Below are 7,680 nucleotides of genomic sequence, written 5' to 3' on the forward strand. Positions count from 1 at the left end.
ACGACCCTTGAGAATGATCTGCCCTTCAGTTCCTTAGCGGTCACCTAGTCATAACTAATTGGAATCCATTAATAAAGTAAATCAATAAATGGTTCACAATCTAAAACCCCACTCTCGGGACCAATCCCACACTCTCAGGACTCTCAATCTACTCAAATGGGGTAAAGGAACCAACCCCCGAGCCTTAGAAACCATCCCGAGCCCTAAAAATGACATCCCCTGAAATTGGCCTAACGCTGGGGTGCTGCGCATTGGTGCTGGGGCGCTGACTCAAGGCAGAGAGGCCCTAGCCTCTGCCCTGCATAGCATTGGGGCGCCAGCTTCAGACCAGAAAAGTTATGGTTTTCCCTCCTTGCGACTTCCTTTAAAACCAACCTTCCAAACCAATCTCAAACCCTACCAAAACATCCAATTCAACCCCTAAACTTAATCTACATCACACCCTCACCAAAACCCAAGCCTTCTTACTCAAAAACTCCCATTGATTCCAACTATCCATATCAAAATCCATAAGCTAAAAACTATATGAAAAACAGAGTATAGCCTAAAATCCATGGATGATTTCTTACCTCAAGCTGGTTTTGGGTCCTCTTCAATGGATGAACTAAGTCTATAACCTCCAAGCTTTGATTTCCTAGCTTGATTCTTAAATTTGGGATCAAAAACTTCAAAGGAAGATAGAGGGAAGATGATGTACGTGAAGAAGAAGAAGGGAAGGCTCTATTTTGTTCTGAATGTTTCTACAGCCAACTAAGTCATACATATCTCAAGTCAAATTTCCTTAATGCCCCTAGGTCAAATAAAAGTTTCTAAAGTCTCCCCAAGGGTAAAATCCTCATCTTCCACCTATTTCGTTAATCATAATTAACGCTCTCCAATTCCCGCTATTCTCGATATTCTCAAATACCAAATATTCAAATCCCGTTACCCTTTTATTCCCGGCAACGTTCTAATCATTTAAATATCCCGAGACTCACCCCGAGCCTCGAACTTAATCCCGTTATGACATACCGCTTAGATTTGCATGACTTGAGTGGCCATAGAATTTTGTTGCAATTGTTTGGTCAATGATGCAACCTGAGCAGTGAGAGCGGTAATAGCATCCAGCTCATGCATACCAGCTACCTTCTTATTTCTATCTTGCTCACTAGGCCACTGATAGTTATTCATAGCCATTTCTTCAAGCAATTCATAGATCTCATTAGCACTCTTGCTCATGAAAGCACCACCTGTTGCAGCGTCAATAATGGTTCGAGTTGTCCCACACAAACCGTTGTAAAAATTATGGGCTAGCATCCATTTTTCAATCCCATGATGATGACACTTCCTCAAAAGCTCCTTAAACCTCTTCCATGCATCATAAAGACACTCTCCATCAAATTGAGAGAAGTTATTAATTTCCCCTCTTAACTTTGCAGCCTTGGATGGAGGAAAAAAATTAGCAAGAAATTTTAGAGCTAATGCCTCCCATGAAGTGATTGAGTTGGCTTGAAGAGAGTTCAACCAACTTTTAGCTCTATCCCGCAGTGAGAATGGGAACAATCTCAGTCTAATGGCATCATCGGTGACCCCATTATATTTAAAAGTTCCACACAGCTCCAGGAAATTGGTTATGTGTGTATTGGGATCCTCAGTAGGGAGTCCACCAAACTCGACAGTAGACTGGACCATTTGCAGTATCGCCAGCTTAATTTCAAAATTATTGGCTGCAACTACCGGCGGTTGGATGCATGGTTGTACTCCAGTAACAGCGGGGAGTACAAAAGCCATGAGTGTGCGAACTGCTGGCTTAGCAGCATCCCCACTCAACACATTGCCCTGATGTTGGGCTATCTCTGCTAACCATTTATGCTTTTTGTTTTGTCTGCAAGTCCTCTTAATTTCAGTATTAATGGGCAAAAGATTGACAGTCCCTTTTGTTAGAATTTTCTAATACACTCAAATAACATGAATAAATAATAATCTCCAACACATAATCCAAAATCATGTCATTATAAATGCATATATGAGAAATCCTAAATCATAATTCTATAGATCATTTGCTAAATTAAAGAAGAAGATTAACACAAGAGCGGAAGCACTAACCTGATGCCATTGTTGGAGATTGCATAGAGGGTTTAGATCTTCCTATATAATATGTATCTCTATGAAAGAAGAGTCTCTCTTTTCTTTTCTGTTAATGAGATGACAGACAGAATAGAATAATACATATATATAGGGGACCACAACCCTAATTTATAATTAGTGATTTCCAATTTTGCCCATTATAAAATTAAAAATTCACTTTCCTGTTTCTCACATTAAATCCATGACACTTTAATACCCTATGATATTTATAACATAATTGGTTACTTAATTTTATATCACACTTTATAATAGCATTATACATTATACATATGTGCCCATAAAATATGATTTTAATCCAACACCTTTACGTCACATATAACAATTGATACCTGAAATTAAGATTCTCAAACACAACAGTTAGAGACAATTAACACAGAAAAATCCAATTAGAATAAAAATTAATTGTATTGAAATTCATAAAAATCAATCCCCGGCAACGGTGCCAAAAACTTGTTGTGTAAAATTAATACGCAAGTATGCGTAATAGACACAAGTAATACATGTTAGAATTTTATATAGACTAATATAATTACAAACATAATTCCATTATCACAATCATTTTGTAGAGTGCTTACGAATAGTTAAAGACCATAATGGGATGGTTAATATTAATCTAATTGCAATTGAGGCACATGGTAGCACCCTAAAGACTATAGGTTGGCCCATTAAATCATAGTCCACCATATCTGATAATATAAGCCCAATAGGCCCAATATACCCCTTAGGGTAAGAAGGCATATGAGACATATATATTGAACATATATGTTGTTGGGAAAAACACAGTGGTATATGGTTTGGTAAGGGTTGCTCTCCATAAGATCTCTCTTGTATTGTTTTTCTAATATTGTTCTGTGTAGGTCGTGAGAGATTCAATGATGAACATTGGAGACTCAATGTCAGGTATGTTTCATCTATATGTATTCAATTCAATGCTCTAAATAAAATGCGTTCCTGGATTATTGTATGAGCATGCTATATTTATTTGAATCTGATTTATGGATTTATGCTCATAGTATTATTTTATATTTAACAATTGGTATCAGAGCCAGGTTTTTTTATTTTAGAGCTTATTGTCATATACCCCAATTTTTTGTCAATTTTTTTTTACAATGAAATTTTGAATTGGGCTATGAAGAAAATTAGTATATTAATCATCAATGGGTTCAGACCAATTTTTACAAAATTTTGGGGAATTTTTTTGAGTGTTTTCGGCCATGGATACCCATTTTTTCCAAAAAAATTTCATAGATAAAAGTATATATGATTGTTGATTTTGAGAGTTTTTTAACCCAAATGGAGGCCGGAAATTGATAAAGGATGAGATGTGGAGCAAAACCCCTCAAAAAGAGTCGGATTTGGTGGCCGGAGATGGTCTATACGACCGGGTCACGAACCGGGTCGCGTAGACCCGAGATGCAGACCCACGGGTCAAATCTGGGTGACAGGGACGATAAAAACGATATGTCGTTTTGCCTCTGTCAGGCAAAAACGACATGTCGTTCGTACGGAAACGACACGTCGTTTTTTTGGAAACGACATGTCGTTTGACGTGTGAATGTCGATTTTTAGAGTGACAAACGACATGTCGTTTTTTGGTAAACTACATGTCGTTTTTGGGTAAACTACATGTCGTTTTTGGTAAACTACATGTCGTTTTTGAAACGTTTTTATAACCAAAATTTTTTTTTTTTTTTGGCGCGTGGGGGCGCGTGAGTGGTCTTTTTTGGCCAAAATTTTTGACAATTTCACTCCTATTCTTATACCTTATTTTATATATGTTTATGCACAAGATTAATCCATGAATTCTATTCATAATTGTATTTGTATTTAATCTTTTGTGGCATGAATCTTATTATATATTGTCAACAATTATTGTTTATTTTCTTGCCTGTCGTAAGAATAAGCATGGAAATTGTTTAGTAATGAGGAACATTTAAATATTAATTTATTTAAATTTTGTATCATCCTCCAAATTTGCATTAAGATCCATACAAGTAATTACTTATCCTATCGATAATAATTGCTTGCTAAGGATGCTTAATATGGTGAAGAAAATTTATTAAATATTATGAATCACAATTTATCTATCCTTTCGATAGTAAATTAATGTATTTGATTATAATGTTTAATAAATTGTTCTTACCTGTGTATGAGTTCTATTTTGTGTGTTTGTCTAAGAACTCTAGCATACATAATGATCATTTGTTATTTTGCGATCATATATTGATGAGAAAAGAGCACAAATGACATGGTTTATCATAACATGTATTTAATAGTTATTGCTCTTGTTTCTCATTCAGCTGTAAGCATTCCTAGATCTCCTGCCGTCTTGACGCTGAATGCAACCAACCACAAGCAGTGGATTGAAAATATCACGATGAACTTGACCTTCATGAAAGTGGACTTGGCCTTGAGAATTGATGCACCATCTAAGCCTGCTAATGATGCTACTGAGAAGGATAAGAAATCTTACGAGGACTGGGAACACTCCAATCGTTGTTGCTTGATGCTTATGAGATATCACATGGACGAATCCATTCGTGATAGTATTCCCAAGTCTGAAAATGCAAAGGATTTTCTTGCTGCCATTAAGGAAAAGTATAAGAAATTCTCAAAGAATGAGAAGAATGAACACTTGAACATGCTGCATCACACTGTTTACGATGGTTCAAGTGACATCAGGGCTCACATTGACAAGCTCATGGGCCACTATCATAAACTTAAGGCCATGGATATGGACCTTGGTGAGGATTACATGGTGTGGTTAGTGATGGAGAACATTCCATCTCAGTTTGATTCAATCAGATCAAGCTACAATGCTCAGAAGGAGCAATGGACTGTTGGGGAGATGTCTGCTATTCTTGCCAAGGAAGAGGAGGACATGAGAAAAGGTAGGGCAAGAAGTATCTCCATGGTGACGAACCCAAACAATCCTCACAAGAGAAAGTTCACTTCCAACAACTCTAGTGACCAAAAGCATCCTAAGAAGAAAGCCAACCATCCTAAGGGAAATGGGCAACCTAGCTCATCTTCAACTGGTCATAAGAATGAGTTTTTCAAAGGGAAGTGCAACTTTTGTCAATGCTTTGGGCATAAGAAAGCTGATTGTCGAAAGCTCAAAGCTCACTTAGAGAAGAAAGGTAATTGTCTTGTGATGGTTTGTTTAGAGTCCAATATTATTGATGTGCCCTCAAACACTTGGTGGTTAGATACTGGAGCTACAATTCATGTTACTAATTCCTTGCAGGCAGTGACAAACCGAAGAAGACCGAGTAGGTTGGAGGAGCATGTATACATGGGAGACGATACTAAAGTCAGAGTTGAATTTTTTGGGACTGTCAGACTGCAGCTAAATACTGGGCATTCTTTGGAGTTGCATGATGTTGCTTATTTACCCTCTATTAGGAGGAATTTGATTTCTGTATCTATTTTGGATAGACTAGGTTATAGTCTTCATTTTGGATCTGGAAAACTGACTTTGTATTGTGACTCTATGTTGGTTGGATATGGAACTTTATGTGGAAACTTATATAAGCTTGATTTACATGATGTTGTTCCTGTTACTTCTACTTCTTCCTGTTCTTCTTCTCTTAATGCTATTGTTGGGTCAAAACGTGCAAGATCAGATTTGAAATCTTCTATGCTTTGGCATAAACGTTTAGGCCATATTTCTAGAGATAGAATGGAGAGATTGGTGAAGGATGGTGTACTTCAGGATCTTGATTTCTCTGATTTCACTGCCTGCGTTGATTGTATAAAAGGAAAGTTGACTGCCAAGGTTAGAAAGAGCAAGTCAGACAGGTGCACATATGTATTGGACACTATTCATACTGATATTTGTGGGCCTTTTGTTCCACCTGCTATGGGTGGTTATAGATACTTTATCACCTTCATTGATGACTTTTCCCGGTATGGTCATGTTGAGCTCATTCGTGAAAAATCTGAATCTTTGGATGCTTTTAAGATTTTCAAGACGAATGTTGAGCTTCAAAAGGGAAAGAAGATTAAAATTGTCAACTCTGATAGAGGTGGGGAGTATTATGGACGTTATGATGAAACTGGAAGGAACCCCGGGCCTTTTGCCAAATACTTGCAGGAATGTGGTATTGATGCAAGATATACAATGCCAGGGACGCCCCAACAGAATGGAATCGCTGAAAGGAGAAATCGCACACTTCTTGACATGGTGCGTTGTATGTTGATTCATTCTAGCTTGCTAGAATTTTTATGGGGTGAGGCATTAAGAACTGCTGCTTATATCTTGAATCAAGTACCTAGTAAGTCTGTCCCAAAGACACCATATGAGTTGTGGTCGGGTAAGAAATCAAGTTTGCGTCATTTTCATGTTTGGGGATGTAAAGCTGAAGTAAGGCCCTATAACCCACAATCTAAGAAACTTGATCTGAAAACTATTAGTGGCTACTTTGTAGGTTACACTATTGGATCGAGGGGTTCCAGGTTCTATTGTCCTTCTCACACCACCAGAGTGATAGAATCAGATAGAGCTGTCTATTTTGAAGAAGAATTTGGTTCAAGTCAAGGGTCAAGAGAAATTGTATTCAGGGAAGAACGTGTTTATGTCCCTGTACCTGTTGCTTCCGCTTCCACTCATGTTGATGACCCTATGATTGAACAGATTCCGGTAGAAACTCATGATGAACCTCAAAATCAAGACCAAGGTGAAAATCTTGATATTGGGGATGATGAAGCTATGGTGAGAAGATCACAGAGAACCCGCAGGTCTGCTATTCCTAATGATTACCTTGTCTATTTACAGGAACATGAGTTTGATGTCGGAGACACTTTTGAGCCAGTTACCTATCAAGAAGCTATGAATAGTCCTCAATCTGTGTTGTGGATAGATGCAATGAAAGATGAGTTGAATTCTATGTCACAAAATGAAGTTTGGGAGTTGGTTGAATTACCCAAAGGTTGCAGACCCATTGGATGCAAATGGGTGTATAAGATCAAACGTGACTCCAATGGGCAAGTGGAAAGGTATAAGGCTAGGCTTGTGGCTAAGGGCTATAGCCAGAGAGAAGGTATTGATTTCAAAGAAACCTTTTCACCTGTTTCCACCAAAGATTCGTTGCGAATCATTATGGCTATAGTTGCTCATTTTGATCTAGAACTCAATCAAATGGATGTGAGGACTGCCTTCTTGAATGGAGATTTATTTGAAGATGTTTACATGACTCAACCTATTGGTTTTGAGAAGTCTGGCAAAGAACACATGGTTTGCAAGCTCAAAAAGTCTATCTATGGGCTTAAACAAGCATCAAGGCAGTGGTATCTCAAGTTCGATATGATTGTCACTGCAAATGGCTTCAAGGAGAATGTTGTAGATCAATGTATATATATGAAGGTCAGTGGGAGCAGTTTCATTTTTCTAGTATTGTATGTTGACGACATCCTGCTTGCATCTAATAATTCTGATCTGTTGTCTGAGACAAAACAACTTTTGTTTAGCCATTTTGATATGAGGGATCTTGGTGAGGCTTCCTATGTGCTTGGGATTCAGATTCTTCGAGATAGGTCTAATGGTATTCTTCG

At 37.8% G+C, this 7,680-nt stretch overlaps 1 non-coding gene across 1 annotated transcript; it reads left to right on the forward strand.

Annotated features, from left to right (window-relative positions):
- Nucleotides 1-1,306: 1,306 nt before the first annotated feature.
- On the forward strand, nt 1,307-1,413 carry LOC133833202 (small nucleolar RNA R71). Its single transcript, XR_009892596.1, has one exon. It is a non-coding gene; the product is annotated as a small nucleolar RNA R71 (small nucleolar RNA).
- The last annotated feature ends 6,267 nt before the right edge of the window (nt 1,414-7,680 follow it).

Source organism: Humulus lupulus, chromosome 4, assembly GCF_963169125.1.
Source record: "Humulus lupulus chromosome 4, drHumLupu1.1, whole genome shotgun sequence".
Classification (NCBI taxonomy): domain Eukaryota; kingdom Viridiplantae; phylum Streptophyta; class Magnoliopsida; order Rosales; family Cannabaceae; genus Humulus; species Humulus lupulus.